The sequence below is a fragment of the Crinia signifera genome, chromosome 1 (assembly GCF_055691185.1).
Source record: "Crinia signifera chromosome 1, ASM5569118v1, whole genome shotgun sequence".
Lineage (NCBI taxonomy): Eukaryota > Metazoa > Chordata > Amphibia > Anura > Myobatrachidae > Crinia > Crinia signifera.
In genome coordinates, this window is record NC_139217.1 from 319718514 (window position 1) to 319738787 (window position 20274).

The window sequence follows — 20274 nt, forward strand, 5'->3', positions numbered from 1 at the left end:
GCAGTTGCCACTTTTTGGTGGAGAGTGTGGTCCTTACCCTTGGATATATATATATATATATATATATATATATATATATTCCTCTCTCCTCCTTTCTTTGCTCTGTAGTAATAATAATAAAATAAAAATATACAAACTTTTAAACATGCCCATCTCTATAATGACACTTTTTTCTCAAATCTAATAAGTGAGACTATCATATGACCATAAATAGTGTGATATAAACCATTGAAGTCTATAGGTCCTATTGATTCTCACCCCTCCTAAAATCTCACTATAAACAAAACATACATGTAAATGTAAATCAAATATGTATTTTGTTTTATTTGGTGTTCTTTTTGTATATATATTTATATTTTTATATATATATATATATATATATATATATATATAAACACAGTACCCCAACCACGCTTATACAGATATATGGCAGCACCTCTGAGGGGCCCTCTGTTAGACAGGACCCAGAATAGAGATAGACGAAAGTGGGTTCTCAGAGTGCGCCCTTTTCACAGTGCAGATGACAAAAACATTTTGTCCAATACACGACAATAAAATATAACTGACAATAAAATTTTATTAAAAGCGTCTTCCAAGTGATGGTGTAAGCCCAACACGTTTCGTCAACAGCTTGACTTCATCAGGGGCATTTGACAGCAGAACAGTACAGAAAAGTTTCACACCAGAAAAAGTCTTTTTAGTATAACTCATATACAGCAGGCATTCTCATGTGGTAGTATATACCGGTAACTGTTTCAACGAGCAGATCACTGAATGTTATTAGGAAAATTCAGATGTGGAAAAGGTGTCCACATCTCATCTTAATCAAATTGCCAGTGAATTCTGAGGGTAGTTTAGTATCCCCAGGAGAAATGCAATAAACTTGATACCAGATATAGTTTTATAGAGTGGTGGTAGAACCGGATGTGGACTCCTGGATATATATATGGAGATACGGCAGATGGAGAGAGGCGGCACTCGTAGGCTGGTAAAAAAAGTATTCTTTATAAAGACATAGCGTGGTGCATCATCAAATAACCGACGTTTCGGGGATACAACCCCGTTTTCAAGGTGCAGAATGGTGACCGGTAATTAAATGACATCAATCTCCATACAATTTCTTTTAAAATCAACTGGTCTTGAAGTGATTTTTCAAAAAAATCCTCAAATGTAGTCAGAGCAGGACAAACTATCACTGGCTGCAGGTAGTTTGTCCTGCTCTGACTACATTTGAGGAATTTTTTGAAAAATCCTTTCAAGACCAGTTCATTTTAAAGGAACTTGTATGGAAATTGATGTCATTTAATTATGCATCAGTATTAAAGATCTTTAAGAGGTCCATCTATTTTTACCCTTGCCAGAAGGGGACATACCTGTAGTGAATTTCTATATATACTGTTTAACAACTTATGGAAAGTTACCCCTGAGAAAGTCTTTATGACGAAACTCGTTGGGTGTTTTCCTTGTCATACTGAATTAAAGGACCGACTTCATACAGATGAAAAAGTTTTTAATTGTTTATGAATTTGTATTAAATCATTGAATGGTTATTTGTCTGTAATTATTACAGTTCCTTTATATTTGGTGGTGGAGCTACACAATAGTGGAACACTCTGTTTCTATTCTCTATCCATTTCTATTCTTCACCCACTAACAGGGGGGCTAATAGAGTTGCTGCCCAAACCTCTTTTAGCGCATTGAAAGGGTACCCCATTTTTGTCATATATATATATATATATATATATATAGAGAGAGAGAGAGAGAGAGAAACTCACCCAATGCTGGGTCAGCTGTGCGCAATGTTTGTATAATATGCCTGCATTGTGAATACAAACGTCCTTTCTTCATCTACCTCCGAATGCTGGTCTCTTCTTGCTTTGTCTGCCTGCTACGGAGATTGGGTGAGTGAGTATCTCTATTAACCTATAATGGACCCTGCACCATTCTAAACACCAACAGTGAGTGCCTGCCTGCTTTTTCTGTTATATATATATATATATATATATATATATATATATATATATATATATATATATATATATATATATATATATATATATATATATATATATATGAAACAATGGTTTGGAAAAAGGTCTAAGCGACTACAAATATCTGTACCGGAAACGTTTAACTTTTAAAACATATAAAAGTTTTATTTAGTACATGTAAAAAATATATATATATATAAAAGTGCACAGGAGCATTTATATAAGAACAAACAGTACAAGAAATATCATAGGAAAAACCAGTAATAAAAATAGCGAAGCTAAGTAAAAACGCCTATCAAAAAATTGCTAAAAAATGGGAGATATATAAAAAGTTATAGATAAAGGATACAAAGGTATCAGAACTTATCTTTCTATGGAGGAGTCAGCAGGCAGTACCCAACGCGTTTCGTCATCTAAGACTTCAGAAAGATAAGTTCTGATACCTTTGTATCCTCTATCTATAACTTTTTATATATCTCCCATTTTTTAGCAATTTTTTGATAGGCGTTTTTACTTAGCTTCGCTATTTTTATTACTGGTTTTTCCTATGATATTTCTTGTACTGTTTGTTCTTATATAAATGCTCCTGTGCACTTTTATATATATTTTTTTTACATGTACTAAATAAAACTTTTATATGTTTTAAAAGTTAAACGTTTCCGGTACAGATATTTGTAGTCGCTTAGACCTTTTTCCAAACCATTGTTTCTTTTATGTTACACCCCTTACCAAGGTGTTTTTCTTAAAGGTCAGCTGACACCCTTTTTTCTCTAAAAGGTATATCTGTTTTTGATACAAATATCTGTTTTTGATACAAATAAGCTCAGTTGTTCAGGACACAGGTGGCGCCCTACAATACCCCCTTTTTCCCCATATGTATATATATATATATATATATATATATATATACATATATGTGCAAATACGGGGTTAACCCTGAGAGCGCTTCCAATGGTGTAAAGCGTACTACCTCTACAAAATCTCCCCTGTTAGTGGGAGATGAAGGCAAAGACAAAAAGATAGATGTAGAGGGCGCTGATTGAGAATTCCCACCACCTTGTCATGTGCTCAGTTATTAGGCAAAAAGACAATCGGACATTCTCAATAACATTTATTAAAAACAATTATAATAAGCGTTGGCAGAATCGAATTCTTTAGAACCGCATGGATAGACCCGACGCGTTTCGTCGGGTCTATCCATGCTTGACCCGCATGGATTGACCCGACGCGACACACACGTATGCACGTGTGTGTCCTCCAGCACCTTTTCAAGAGTGTCACACTCTTGAAAAGGTGCTGGAGGACACACACGTGCATACCCCTCTGTGGTATTCCTCCCCTTTCTCAAGTGCCTTGCCTATTTGTAAGGGCCTTCTATAAAGGTTCATCATTATCGGATATCACCGATTTTTAAATTAAAGAAATTCTGGTATTGGTCATAGACTTAGCATACCGCTTTATTCTTGTGTACCCCTGAGGAAGTCTCTTCGGAGACGAAACGCGTCGGTTCTATCCATGCGGTTCTAAAGAATTCGATTCTGCCAACGCTTATTATAATTGTTTTTAATAAATGTTATTGAGAATGTCCGATTGTCTTTTTGCCTAATAACTGAGCACATGACAAGGTGGTGGGAATTCTCAATCAGCGCCCTCTACATCTATCTATATATATATATATATATATATATATATATATATATTTTTTTTTTTTCATCACATTCCCAAAATTTCCTATACAGGCACTAGATCCTCATGATGTAGTCACAAGGCAGGCTTGTCATCAAGGTCATGTGACCGCAGGGAGATTTTCCCCAGACAGAGTATTAAGTGATGGCATCCCAGTCTTGTTGTGCATCATCCTCTTGGTCACATAACAGGGAGAAGACTAATGCATAGGGATGCCCAGATTTGCGTCATCACGATCATTTAACTACCACGTTATAGCGGACAGGTGATCCCTGAAGTTCACAAGAAATACACAATGCAATTGAGAAGAGGCACTATATCGATCTAGAGCAGGCTTTCCCAACCACGGTCCTCAAGGCACACCCAGGCTTCAGCACAGATGGTTTAATCAGAATCACTCAGGTACTAATTACTAATTAAGTCACCTGTGCTCAAGCCTGGATATCACTAAAACCTGCACTGTTGGTGTGCCTTGAGGACCGTGGTTGGGAATGCCTGATCTAGAGAATTACTAAAGATCATTATCGATCTAACATGAGGGTAAGAATTTTATTAATATATCTTCACAGCACTTTGATAAAGCTGCAGGACGCAGTGAAACGCGTAAGGTGCTTTATACCAGCCTCTGGATCTTACAAAAATATTGCTTCTAAATCGTGGACCATCTGATTTTGCACTTGAAACCCCCCCATACAGCGGCGGACACCGTGCACAGTCCTGCTTAGGACATTTGCAACTATCATCTCTTGCACACATGTGCTAATCATCTACTGTGCACGGAAGCCGTTTTCTTCATCCCAGCCAGTAATATCCCAGGTGGTGGTTTGCTGAAAAGGACTCCTGTGGTGAATTTCACGATCTCCTTCGTTTCCCTATTTGGGTAATACTACACCAGTGAGTTCCAGCGACTGACATACCCTCCAGCGGCAAAGACAGCCACACCGCGTACATCGTGAGGACTTCAGTCCATTCTCCACTCACCTGGGACCTGGTTTCACGTGTGGTAATATACACCCAGCTACTACAACCAGTGGTTATTTCCACCGATTATTGCATGAATCCATTGAGGCTTGGTTATTCATTTATACCTTCATTCCAATTTACTTTTATTTCCCCCCCTACATTATTTTATTGTACTGTAATATTGTGTATTTTATTGGGATTTTTATGTGAGTAAAACATTTCATATATTTCCAATCATCTGGTACAATCATTTATAGCGCTGCTCGACTTGCCTTGTGCTTGTCTTCCTTTCTTGTCTTTTTAGTGGGGAGTGACTACCCCCACATTTTGAGCAGCAGCTTACATTGAAGCAACAGCTCGTGTCAAAGCGCCTGTATATTCCCCAGGGAATATTTTCTTATATCTTCACAGCACTCCTTTAAATTGACTGTGAATATTATATATTGGGGCCCAAATCACACAATTTAGATACTGTAAGTAAACATACTGGTCAAATGATCAGTGAATCAGAAAGGTCATGTGGCCATACAACAATGAAGGTGTTTATATGTATAATTATATCTGTTTATAAGTATTCTATTAGTCTGTCTCCATCATAATAATGATTATTATTTGATTTATCAGGGAACATTTATATTTTTTAAGTATTTTTTGATTAAAATAAAGGCATCAACCATGTGGTTCCACAGCTGCAATTATTCAGCAGCCATATTGGACACAGTGTAAATACAGATCACCTGGCAACAAAAGATCACATTTCAAAAAACCATTTCAACTGGAAAAATGCATCAGTTGTGCCAACCTATCAGCCTCTCCTTGGTGTGTGCCATTCAATTGGACCCAAGTACAAGCTCCAGCAATTTGTCCCAGACCAGACCTAGGACCGCAAGCTCTAAATGATCTTCTTAGAACCCCTAATGCATGGGCATCAGGATACCCCACTTTCCAAAGAATTCTACACTCCAGGAAATCATTGCTCTCAATAAGCCAACTGCAAGTGAGAATCTACTCTAGTGAGTGTATGAGATTTGCATTTGAGGGCATTGCCAACACATCCACAGGTCATTCTAGGAGTGGGACTATGCACCTACCTATTTAACACCATTGTGAGGGACTGCCTAACTATTACGGTACCATTCATGCCTATTATATGTGTAATCAATTTGTATGCTTTATAATTATGTATTTTGTATTTTTATAATTTTATTAATTAAATAAATAACATTATTATCCCATGGTAATTAATTTCTCCTCAAAATAGCACTGTGTACTTCCATTGTCTTTCGTCTTTACTTTTGAGCGGGAAAAACTCCCCCACTTCAAACAGAAGCTTGGAAGGTTCACCCATATCAGCACCTGTGTTCCCCTAGGGGAAATCTGTTGGCTTATAATGCTCTTGCAATAGATTGAATAGTGAAATTTCATCTTATGTGCTGTTTAATTTTTGCTAGGCCAACCTCTCAATCCCCTAGCCCAGCGGTTCTCAAACTGTGGGTCCTGACCCCAAAGTGGGTCCCGACCTTCTCAGCATGGGATCAGGACTCCATGTTGCTGACCATCAGGCTGATGACTTTTCTAATCTCAGTCAGTGATTCAAGGAGAATCTTTTGAATCGTCTGTTATTTTAGTCTCCACACATCCTCTTGTGACTCCACAATGCTGCCATGCATGTGCTGTCTGCTAACTACACCTGTGATGTGATGACCTTCCAGTAAATTGCTAGGGTCCTGTAATTATTTTTTTTGTCTGATGGGGAGATAAATAGTTTGAGGACCCCTGCCCTAGCCTGTACACACATATACCACTCACAACAGTATTGAATATGTGTGTAATGGTGTCAGCAGCACGTCAAGTTGAGTTCCAATTCATATCTATAATACAGTATGTCCTTTAAATAATGGGCAAGGCCAATTTGCTTTCATGCAATTGTTCAAACAAAATCCTTCCCATATGTACTTCCATCTGTTCAAATGGCCAAGGACAGAGATAACAACTGTCAGTGTCCATAATAAAAAGTAAAATTCAGATAAGTTTTAAATGATTTCTGCAAATTTATAGTAACAAGAAAATCACTCAACCACATGAACATCAACAATGCGTGCTTCTTTGAATTAGGTCAACTCTCACAATATGAGGTATTTGGTGTCTTGAAAAATCTTTTTGTGCATTTAGTGCTTGCACTCCACTGACTTTATAATTCCAATTCAATTCTATTCCATATAAGTAATCCCATCACTGATACTATAGTTTCTATTTTTTTAAATTTCATCATGAGTATAAAATGGACAGTGGACCTTATTCTGGTTCTCGAAGTTTGCAGAACTGCGTGTGATTTTAACACCGCCCGAGCCCCCCCCCCCAGCTCACTGAATACGCCTGCACAGCTGCGATTGGATGTTTTGCATAAACATCCATTCACAGCCTTGTGTGCGTGGACCAAATCAAATAATCAAATCATGATTTGGAGCATACATGCAAAACAAAGGCAATTTGAGAATTAACTGAAGACATGGAAGAAGACTGATTAACTGTAGAAGACTGTAGTTGAAGAACATAAACGTAGAACTGTGGCTTTCGCTGTAGAAGAATACTGCAACTGTGGTAGTAGAAGAATACTGTACCTTTAACTGTGGAAAGACACTGTAACTTTAACTGTTGAATTATACTGCAGTTTTAACTGTGGAAGAATACACTGTGGCTTGAACTGTGGAGGAATACTGTGGCTTTAACTGTAGAAGAATACAAAGTAGCTGTAGCTGTAGAAGAATACACTGTGGCATTAACTGTAGAAGAATACACTCTGGCATTAATTGTAGAACAATACACTGTGGCTTTAACTGTAGAAGAATACACTGTGGCTTTAAATGTAGAAGAATACACTGCGGCTTTAACTGTATAAGAACACACTGCAGATTTAACTGTAGAAGCATTGGCAAGGTACCTGAGGGCAGAACCCCTTTTAAAAGGGAAGACTACACTGAATTGGCTGGAGAACTGACCTGAGCAGCAATTGGGCTATCCTTTGTCTCCAACATGGTGGCTCCATGTACAGGAGACACATGTGGAACCAGGACACTTCCCCATACTACCCAGCCTCCCAGGGCAGCACACACCTGCTAAGCCAGACTCCTCAATGGTGTCTGTGACATGCCATGACCCAGCACCCTGACTCTGCCTGCTAGTTGCCACTGTACCCGGCGATGCAGGAAAAGCACGCGCCCGACAGAGAGACCACCAGACTCAGGAATGGAGGTAAGCCTCCAAATGCTGACAACAAGATTATTTTTTATACAGCTAGTTATATTTTTCAAAAATAGTGTCGAGATTTATTCATTCTATTTTTGTTTAGATATATAATATTTAAAAGTTATTGTAAACACAAACATTTATTTTTTATTTTTCCTGTTTTATATTCTATTCAGGTATGTGCCCAACATGCTGAATAGCTATGATGTACATAACTTACCAAAATGCAATAAGGAATGCTACCAATGCTATTTCTCCATCTGACATATTTGATTTATGTGAGAGAATTCTACATTCCAAGTTAACATTTGATGACGCCACTGGTAGGGTGTGAAGACTTGGAGGCCAGAGCAATAGCTATTAATCAAACTGTTCAGACTCCTCCTAAATGTTACACTGCAAATCTCTCCACTGTAAAAAGCTTTTTCCACTGATATCTAAGCTAATGTTGTTTTATCATTTTAAACTAGGCCCAATATTTAATAAGAACAAAAAAACTAAAGACTTAAGTTACATTAACACTCAAAATTAGGTTTATTTAGTTATTTACATTGTTATGTTTTTATTTTTAATCTTTTATAATGTTCATTTATAACCACAGGAAGTGAAATCAGGAAAAGGGTGGAATGTATCAAGCTGGAAAGTGATAAAGTACCAAACAATCAGCTTCTGTTGATTATACAAGCTATGGTTTAAACATAGCAGTTAGAAGCTGTTTGGTTGGTATTTTATTGTTTAGCACTTTAGCTCTCTCGCTCCATACTTTTAAGTTCTAAGGTCCATACACACTGGGTGATATGCCCAGTGTGTATGGACAGCGATGATCACATTCATGATCGCATTCATGGCTTGGGGAAAAGTTTGTATGCGCTGAGCGGCTTTCCCCTGGCCCAGCGCCAACGGAGGGGGGAGGAAGGCGTTGCATAGTCCTGAAAGCCACTCATCTGCTGGTATAACCAGCAGATGAATGGCTTTCCAGGTGATATTGTGGGAGCACGCAGCAGCGCTCACCACTCATCTCCAGGCCATACACACTGGGCGGCTTTGAGCTGAAAACCGCTCAAACCTGCTGTTTTGAGCGACTTTCAGCTCAAAGTCGCCCAGTGTGTATGGGCCTTTAAAGCTCATACACACTAGAAGATATATGAAAGATGAAAGATTTTGGTGAACAATTTCCCTTGAGCTGATCATAAAAGATATTGTGCATACATACTGAACACTGGGTGCAAATGGCATTAACAATATTGGCAGATTGACCTGCATGTCCAGAAGACATCAGTATCATTAACAATGAGTGGAGGGGCGCATTATTTAATATATTAGGCATACACACTAGAAGATATTGCCATCAATATCGTTCAGAAGCCCCTTTCTGAATGAGATTGATGCCAATATCTTCTAGTGTGTATGGGCCTTTACTCATTGAAATCATGGTTAGTAAACATGTTGTTTGGACCAACATCATGATAGCATACATTACTGTCTAAAGACATTGTGAGAATTTTAAAGAAAATAGATATGGGATACTGTACATGATTACAATTATTTTCATGTAAAGAAAATCCATATAAATAAAATATATATAAGTTTGTATTTTGAGCTTGAAACTACTATACTTACATGATACTAAATAATTTTTTTCTGGATTTATCGCAATTGCCTTGAACCTTTTCATATTGTTATATTTATTCTCAACTTTCTGTATAATATCACATTAATTGTTGATTCCATTGTTAGTTAAAATAACAAATTTTGTGACACTGTACTTATTAATAGAGATTCTATTTTCACAGTTACAGTAGTATTTCTTCATGGTTTCTTAGAGCCAATTTGTCTACACCAGTGGTTTTAAAATCACAGCACCCTAGAGTGTTAGAATTTTTTTCACGGCACCGCTAGGCCATACGTTTTTTATTTTAATATACAAAATTAAGTAAATTATTTTTATATGTTACCATTATGTTCAATTATGTGGTGAAGGATAATATTTGCTTCTCTTTTTCCATATATTTTATTATTGTCAGCTACCAACGCTAGTGCTGTCTGTTAGTTGGACTATAAATACTTTGAATTGGTCTTGGACCACCAATCCAAGGCACCCCCTGCAAGTGTTCCAAGGCACTCCAAGGTGCCACAGAACACAGTTTGGGAACCACTGGTCTACAATGTTCTGAATTACATGGAATAGGATTTTTTATCTGCAAAATACTTGGGAATAACAGATAATAGTGAATTAAGTGAACAGAGTGGTAAAAAGATAGTAATAAAGTACCTTTACTTAATATGAATAAATGAAAGCAAAAAACCTATGGTACACTGCAAATTGTCTAAATGTCAAATGTATTTTGTCAATTATATAGTTTATTTTAGAAATTGGTAACCACCACACTAAAGTTGTACTTGGAAGGTTTTCTTATATATATATATATATATATATATATATATATATATATATATATATATATATATATATATATATATATTTATTTATTTATTTATATATGTGTGTGTGTGTGTGTAACAAAAATTTGTAAGGCACCTCCTAGTGCATTAACCTCAAAAAGGGTTCAAACCCATCACCAAAGGCTAGCACCCTAACAGGTGTAGGAGTACTGTGAGAGGTGGTTCTCTGACCACTCTTTATGCGTTTCTGGTTTAACTAAAGACATTTAGACATTTAGCAATATCCCAGCATAAAGGCTTCACAGGGGATGTCCACAATAGAATCAAGACTTCTTTATATTCCATGTACCATAAACAAAAGAAGAAACAATTTATTACAACAAGTGATGACACGAAGTGTTCCCGTACAATGTTTAAAAGATGTAGCTTATCTGAATAATGCCTATCGTCCTGGCATTTATGAGCTGTCCTCAACACGTTTCATCCTTTGCTGCCCTTCTGGCCTGGACTTCATCAGGAGGTAAGAATATAGCCCCACCAGGGCCTGTAGATATACCCATCTCTATCACTTAATTACACGCCAATCAATTAGATTTACAATATCCGTTTGAGGTGTTGGAACGCTTCCAGCATCCGTTTCCGGTATTTACATATAATCCATTAGTAGACCGAAGCCTTCTGCCTCCTTTTTACTTATTTCTTATATCACCACCACTCTCCTCTAACCGAGTGGACTTACATTTACGCACAGACTGTGTTAGCTCTTCCGGTGCTTCCTCTATCTCACTTGAACCGCATTTGGAATGCATACTTCCTGTATTTGCTTATCCAATGCTTTAATATGAACTAATTATTAATAAATTATAAAAAATGATATGCAGTTCATGTCTATTTTAAGGGAATCATGTTGCTACCTAATTAGGGCATCATATTCATGCTAATTGCCCATTATTCACAGCTTTATTGTACTTTAACAGGGCTGTATGGCAGTGTATTTATTCATTTTTATCATACCAGTGTTCATATGTGGCCAAATGTAATAGCTTATAAGCAGGGCCGCTGAGACGGGAGGGTGGGCAGGTACATTTTACCTGGGCCTGGGACTGTCAGGGGGCCCGGGGACACACACACTTTTTTTTAAAGCAGCCGGTGCGTCTCGCCACACGAGTGACCTGGTCAGCTTTTTAGCGGGACAGAGTGCGAGCGGGGGCACTGGGTGCCGGGGAATCGGGGATTAATTAATGGACTCGTCTGGAGCAGGATAGCAGGTCAGCAGCACAGCGGCAGCCTGTCACTGTGAGACACTCTCACGAGATGATGATTTCATCATCTCTCGAATCTGTGTGCCTGCAGACTGCAGTAGCCTGGGGCCGGATACTGCAGTCTGCACATGAGAGGGGGAAGTGCTGTGGACCCGGATGAGCTCAGTGAGCCTGAGCTCACTGGTCACTGTCTGCAAACAAACTGAAAGTAAAAAGGCTGCCCTGAGTGACTCTCTTGTAAGTAAATTTGTCTGCCCTGCCAGGCTTAATACATATCATGTGAACCCCTGGCAGAGCATATATCCCCTGGCAGAGCATGTAACTCCATGGCAACAAGCATGTATCCCCTGGTAGAGCATGTTAACCCTAGCAAAGTGAGTACCTCTCTTTTGTATCACATCCAAGGGCTATAGTCATCTATAGTTATGCTGAGTATCAACTGTTGTTGAACTACAAGTCCCAGCTTCCAGCTCCACAACTGTTGCAGAGGTAGTGATGGTCTGAGCTTGTTCAATGTTAACATGTTCTTTCCCCATATAATGCTTACCTGTATCTGGCTCTCTTATGTTAGAGGTAGTGCATGGACCAGATAGTGTATGACCAGTAGCAATACATGGGCAAATAAAAAAAATGTGAAGAACATTTTAAAGAGACAGATACAAAGACAAATGTATATCTATCTATCTATCTATCTATCTATCTAGATAGATAGCAATACAACAATGACTTCTTTCTGAAAGTGATTGAAAACACTTGTCCTCTTTATGAATAGAAATCAGACAGATCTGATGAATCAGGAGTAAATAAGGACTCTCAGAGCATATAACTCCAGGCAGAGCATTTTAATCCTTGGCAGAGCATGATAAACCCTGGCATCAAGCATGAAACCCATAACAACAAGCATGTAGGTAAGTGGAACTTATGTGGCATAATATGTGTGGTATTATACGTAATAGGCATTACGATGTATGGCATAATGTGTACTGGCCAATACAGTGTGTGGCATAATGTGTAATGGAAATAATGGCCTGTGGTATAATATGTAATGGGTGTGTGACATGTGTAATAGGCCTTACGGTGTAAATTTTTGGTGCGCACAGGAGGCACACACTGTCCCTGTTTGTCGAGCCCTGGTATATATATTATCAATGCAATTACTGCCATTCACTAAGCATTAACCTTGGAAGCAGTGGTATAACAACGGGTTTGAAGACCCCACTTGGGGCTTCCAGCGCCGGCAGAGTGTGCGCGGAGCGCCCCCTGTAGGGCCCCCTGGAAGTTGTTGTACAGGGGCCCAGGATTTCTCTTGGTGGCCCTGCTTCTAAGTTCGAAGGCTATGTAATATGCTGAAACTCAGAGGTTTTTTTTAAAGGGACAATCATTTACTGGGCAAGCCTTTGTAAATAACTGCCGTTTTAAAAAATTCTCTAAGTGTGGGCTGGTATCTCGCATGGCTGCTGAACTCTGAGGTTATTACATTTGTCTGATAATGTTAAAGGCCAACGGCTAAATTTATTTTAAAGGCAACAATATAAAAAATAAATGTACCCTTTCGGGGGTATTTCATCTTGATATTGACTGTCGTATTGTTTCCGACAGTCAGAATATCGTCCGTTTCCGATGTCAATTCAACAGTGGGAATTCAATCTTCTGACTGTCTGAAACATTCCAGCAGTCGGAATACACATGGATTGATGAATCCACGTGTATTTTGTCAAAAACAGCCACAGTTTTTACAATCCAGCAGCCATTTTTGACAACGCAGATTCGACTTTTTAAAAAGATGATACTGCGTGCCTTTAATGCAGTTGGAAATGGTCGAACCGAATAAATGTGTACTGATATTTCCAACTGTTGGACATTTTTGAATACCCCCCACTAAGTAGTACAGAAAAATTAAAAAGGGAGTGTGGTCCCCAGCAGCTGTTTTCCAAATAAACCTCTATGCATAGTACTTTTAGGTCCAATAAAGGTTTGTCATTTTGGTTTCAGTAAAATGACTTAATGGAACCAAACATTTCACCCAAACACTTTCACACATATTCACAGGCGGACTGAATTTCAGAAAGAAAGTTTCATTAAGTTTTATCATAATTGTTACTTGGTGTTTGGAACCTTGTTTAAATTCTACTCTGATGACAGGGATGTGAGCATATCTGGAATAGTAGAGTATATTCAGACAATTTTATTACTGTACTATCCCTCTATTACCTCAGCAGTACCGCTAATTATCAGTGTAAGTGATCCAAAGTCTCCAAAAAAGGGCTCAGTCTTAAAATGAAAATGTAAATTTAACAAGGACAAACTGGATTTTTATGCATATTCAAGCCATTATGAAACTAACTGCATCATCAACTCTTCAGAACATAAAAAAGTTTTTCCTGGGAATTGCCAATTACTTTTCCAGCTCCATATCTAATTTTGTTTCATTCACTGAACCACTAAAACAACTGAAAAAGAAAAATACCATCTGGACTTGAGAACATAACACCAGGCCTGCTTCTAAAACCAGAGCAAGATTTTCCAAAACAGCAATATGTAACAAGAGGCTTGGACACAAAGAACAGGATACTGCAACATTTTGTTTTATATGTATATATATTTAACCACCACCACCACCACCTGTTATAGCATATTTACAGTTTAGTGAAAAAAATCTTTTTCCATAAAAAAAGATAATTCAAACAGCATTTGATACAAAAGTAAAGAAAAGTTACTTGACATATTTGCGCAGGGCTGGATCATAATCTGAACAGCATACTGCCCGACAGCTGTTTCGGAGGCATAACCACCTTCCTCAAGAGCTCATGAGGAAGGTGGTCATGCCACTGAAACAGCTGTCGGGCAGTATGCTGTTCAGATTATGATTTTATTCAGTAAACTATAAACATGTTATAAATGGTGGTGCACTGATCTCTATTCTGTGTATATTTGCACAGGACAATGCTGTATTTATTATTATGTGATTGCAGCCCTCAAATTTCTATAAGGAACACTGTGCGTTTTTTCTCTATTTGGAGATCTGGACTATCTCTCTATACTTGTCTTTTCACACTTATATTCTTATTACCTGAACAAAGAGTGAAATCTTTTAAACATTCAACTAAAATGGGATTGTTGCAAGACTACCAAATGCCACCTACTTCACCTATTCCTTTACAGCCTATTGGGAAATGCACTGGGGCTAACTATCTTTGTATTGGTAGAGTACTAATTATATGCACCACTGTAAATATTTTATATATATATATATATATATATATATATATATATATACACAATCAAGCCTGAAGACAATATATAATAAGCATTGAAACGTTGCTATGAAACTTTTCAGCGTCTGAGTATTCTTTTGAAGCGTCCGTGTTTAGCTGTCGTATTGCTTGGATATATATATATATATATATATATAGTAGGACAGGGGACATAGGCACTCCCGGGACTTGGATAAATAATGCAACAAGTCAAGGCTTTGTTCAGCAACGTTTCGAGCTTTAATGCTCGTCTTCTGGCTCGAGCCAGAAGACGAGCATTAAAGCTTGAAACGTTGCTGAACAAAGCCTTGACTTGTTGCATTATTTATCCAAGTCCCGGGAGTGCCTATGTCCCCTGTCCTACTATATGTCAGCTTGGATTCATCTCTGCTTATCATAGTGCACCAGGGCACTACATATCTATACCACTAAGGGAGTGCCGACCCTCTTCCTAATATATATATATATATATATATATATATATATATATATATATATATATATATATGTAGGAGAGTCCGCACTCAAGGTAGATTGTTGTCATAGGGGGTGCTCCAACAGATGAATGAACATCACAAGGATATAGGGATATATGAAATGGGCACTCACCAAGGTCTTAGGTTCAGCAAGAAAATTTATTCACGAAATGAAAATACATCCGACGTGACGTGACGTTTCGATCAAAGGATCGTCATCAGGAAAATGTCAACATAGATAGCAAAATATCATTCCCAACCAACAGGCAACCTGGTATCCATCCATGGAGGAGATACCTACACGTATCTCCTCCATGGATGGATACCGGGTTGCCTGTTGGTTGGGAATGATATTTTGCTATCTATGTTGACATTTTCCTGATGACGATCCTTTGATCGAAACGTCACGTCACGTCGGATGTATTTTCATTTCGTGAATAAATTTTCTTGCTGAACCTAAGACCTTGGTGAGTGCCCATTTCATATATCCCTATATATATATATATATATATATATATATATATATATATATATATATATATATATATATATATATATATACACACAGTAGATATATCATATTTATAGGTGCCAAGTCAAACATGAAGAATATAATCTCAGTCTCTAGGCACAGCCCACATCACACTTTTCCATCATTAAGAAAAAAGTGTTTTAACCCTTTGAGTGCCAACATCTCTGTGAGAGATGTGCAAAATATCTGCTAATAATGCCAGCATCATTCACAAATGTTATATAACTTCAAATAAAAGGGTACTTGTTTCCTAGCACGGCCACAATCGCGGGCATCGGGTGTAATTTTTTGTGGTCTGCGACGCGACCGACGCGATGCCCCCGATTTCCCATTGAAATGCATTGAAAAAAGTCAAAATCGCGTCGGTCGCATCGCAGGCGGCTAAAAAAGGCTTAAATGGTCCAGATGCGATGCCCCCGATTTCCCATAGGGAACAATGTTAAATGCCTCAATTTACCCAAATCATCATAGGGAACAATGGTAAATGGGCCAGAAACCCCCAAATACACCCCTGAACAGTGAAATGGCCCCCCAAAATTAGTTTACGCCACCCCACGATCAACGTGAACCCGAAGCGTGGCGAGCGCAGCGAGCCCGCGAGGGGCGGCGGTACGCGTCCTCCGACCTTTTCATACCCCCACTATCCACGCCGACGTGGAGTTGAGAATAGAATAGTGTGGCGAGCGCAGCGAGCCACCGAGCCCGAAGCGTGGCGAGCGCAGCGATCCCCGCGAGGGGACGCGGATACCTTCACAGGTAAACGCGTCCCTTCGCGGGCTTCACAGGTATCCGCGTCCGCTCGCCACGCTTCGGCTCGGTGGCTCGCTGCGCTCGCCACACTATTCTATTCTCAACTCCACGCCGACGTGGATAGTGGGGGTATGAAAAGGTCGGAGGACACGTACCGCCGCCCCTCGCGGGCTCGCTGCGCTCGCCACGCTTCGGGTTCACGTTGATCATGGGGTGGCGTAAACTAATTTTGGGGGGCCATTTCACTGTTCAGGGGTGTTTTTGGGGGGTTCTGGGCCATTTACCATTGTTCCCTATGATGATTTGGGTAAATTGAGGCATTTAACATTGTTCCCTATGGGAAATTGCGGGCATCGCGTCGGTACCATCGCACCCGATTTTTTAGTGCATGCGATTTTTACTAACGATGCCCACGATCATGATCGGTGTGGCCGTGCTAGGAAACAAGTACCAAAATGTGTTAAAAAAAGGTTATATTTCTTATAACATGTCATTATAATGAATAAAATATTTGCTTGGCAATTTTCACACCTATTTTAACAAATTCACTTGGCACTCAAAGGGTTAATATAGTTCTTTAAGCATTAGTCCGAAAAGCACACAAATATACGCTTAAGGGCACAGACTAGGACATCACAGTTTACATTGATGTATAACATGTCATTCATTGAAAGCCACTAAGTAATTTACTTTTTTATGTTGGTATAATGGGAAATTTGGCACATCAGAGGCCTCCATTCTGTTGTTGTATCATTATAAGTGGTATATTTCTGTGTGAGATGAGTTATTCTGTTATAATGGGGCCATGTGACTTTATCTAGTTTCCTGTAGAATAAAAGGGCAATTGCATATTAATGCTTTCTATAAGCCCATAAACACTGCAAATAAAATAAAGATAGCACAGATGATCTCTATTACTAATTAATTAAAATATGCTGTAAATGAGACTCCAACAAATTTCATTTGAGGATAATGTTGTAAAAATTCCCTTGTCTACTAGCCTATTCAGTATTCCCAAGTTGGCAAAATGGGCTGATTAGCTTAAGCTTCCCATTAACTTATGAAATGCTTGTTAGAAATTGTTATTTACCCTATATAACATATGCTATACCTGGCCAGGAAAAACACTTATAAATGGGGATTTTTTTAAATTATGCACTAAGCCTACTCAGCTTTCAACAATATTCCTAGTAATATGATTCATTTATTCAAAAAACTATTATCTAGTCCTAAATGTTTTACTTGAGCAATGTTTGCTTTGACTTAATTAGTGTCATTAATGTCCAAGAGATGATGTACTGTAATAATGTGAACATAATATTAGTTGGGGAACTATTGGGAATTGTAAAAAGCTGAAGGAACTGTGGCTGCATATTATTCTAGCTAGTGGGAACTTTTCATACTGAGAATTATTATGTCGCACTAGAGTAAGTATTATAATAAATTGTGGAAATGTTAAAACTGTGAGGACACAAAAATAAATGTTTAAACAGATGTCTTTGTATATATAATAGACTTAACTCTAAATTGAATGATTTCATTTTTTTACATAGAAGCTGTACCCGTTTGTGGCACTGTTCCATGTGCTTTTCAGCTGTTCTATATATGCTGTGCTCTGCTGTACTTTACAAATGCTCTAGTACTGTAGGTTTATCACATGGATATTTACAGTGCATCCGGAAAGTATTCACAGCGCTTCACTTTTTGCACATTCTTTTATGTTACAACCTTATTCCAAAATGGAATAATAATATTGTGACAATAATGACAATGTGATATGTGTATTTTGGAGATTTTTGCAATTTTATTCAAAATAAAAAACTAAGAAATCACATGTAAGTATTCACAGCCTTTGCCATAACGCTCAAATTTTAGCTTAGGTGCATCTTGTTTCCACTGCCCATCCTTGAGCTGTTTCTTCAGGTTACTTGGAGCCCATCTGTGGCAACTTCAGTTGAGCATGACTTTGAAAGACACACACATATCTACATAATGTCTCACGTGTCAGAGCACTAACCAAGCATGAAGTCAAAGGAATTGTCTGTAGACCTCTAGACAGGATTGTCTTGAGGCACACATCTGGGGAAGGGTGCAGAAAAATATTTGCTCTTTAAAGGTCTCCACCAATCAGGCTTTTATGGTACAGTGACCAGACAGAAGCTACTCCTTAGTAAAAAGGCAAATAAAAATACACTTTAAGGACCCTCAGACAAAGATTGAACTCTTTGGTGTGAATTCCAGGCATCATGTTTGGTGGAAACCAGGCACCACTTATCACTAGGCCAATACCATTCCTACAGTGAATCATGGTGGTGGCAGCATCATGCTGTGGGGATGTTTTTCAGCAGCAGGAACTGGGAGACGAATCAGGATATAGGTAAAGATGAATGCAGCAATGTAAAGAGACATCTTGGATGAAAACCTGCTTCAGAGCGCTCTTGACCTCAAACTAGTGTGACGGTTCATATTTCAGCAGGTCAATGACCCTAAGCACACATACAAGATATAAAAAAAAGTGTCTGTGCATCAATGCTTCCCATCCATTGTCTTTATGGGTATTGTGTGTATAATTTTGAGGGAAAAATCATTATTTCAATTCTGAAATAGGCTGCAACATAACAAAATGTGGACAAAGTGAAGCGCTGTGAATACATACCAGGTGCACTGTATACGTCTAATCTATCTCTAACCTTTTTCTACCTCACGTCTTCCCATCCCATGTTTTCTGACGTTTTTACTATTTCTCTGTTAGCTTCTCCTCCTTTTCTCAAGCATTTCTTCTTCTAAGCATATTACCATCAACTAAACCCACCTCTGTCCACTCTTTGCTGGTTATTCCCTTCATCATCTCTAACCATATCACTTTACAAATACCGGTTTCACCACAGGCTATTTCATATATCAAGTTAAGTAAAAGTTGTAATAACACATTCGGCTACATACCATGTGCCACTTCACATCATGTAACCTCTCAATCACTGTGCAAATATTTTTGGAGTGATTTTCTTTATGGCCAGGCCATTGACAAATGTATCCTTCTTAAGGGGAATGTATCAAACCTTCAATAGAGATAAACTAGATAACTTGCCCATACCAATCAGCTTCTAGCTAACATTTATCTAGCAGAGTCCGACTATAATATAACATATTTTGATTGGATGCTATGAGCAACATTTCCACTTTAGCTCACTCTAATTTCAGATCTCCCATCTATTGTTTCTTAATTTTATAATACAGTAGCCCGATTAAATATTAAACTATAATAGTATCCCTTGGATTTTAGCTGCTAGCACTAGCTTAGGTTTGGAGTGAGAATTGTGATATAATGTCCCCAATGAACATGGCATTAATAATATATGCTGAAGCTACTGTAGATATGTCCCAAGCCTACGGTATATGCTTTATAATTTATGGTTTTCTAATTAACATTTAACTGGTAGGGTAAGTACATCATAGTGCACTTACTGTTCACCAACCATAGATATACATCTAATTTTACCTTCATAATAATGGATCTATATATTTATCCAATTCCCACCAAAAATCTTTCAAATGTCTATTCTTTTTCATACTTGTCTAAGGGCACCGGCTGCCACTGCTTAAAACTATTTATTCACATTGATGCAATCGCAATCACAATCAAAACTATTATCCCCAGCAATCACATCCCACAATCAGATGTAAATGTCCTTTAAATTAATGTACATCTTA

At 38.2% G+C, this 20274-nt stretch overlaps 1 protein-coding gene across 2 annotated transcripts in view; it reads right to left on the minus strand.

Annotated features, from left to right (window-relative positions):
- The window catches only part of CNTNAP4 (contactin associated protein family member 4), a 292850-nt gene that overhangs the window by 84934 nt on the left and 187642 nt on the right, over positions 1–20274 (minus strand). The gene's annotated exons all lie outside the window — the stretch shown is intronic.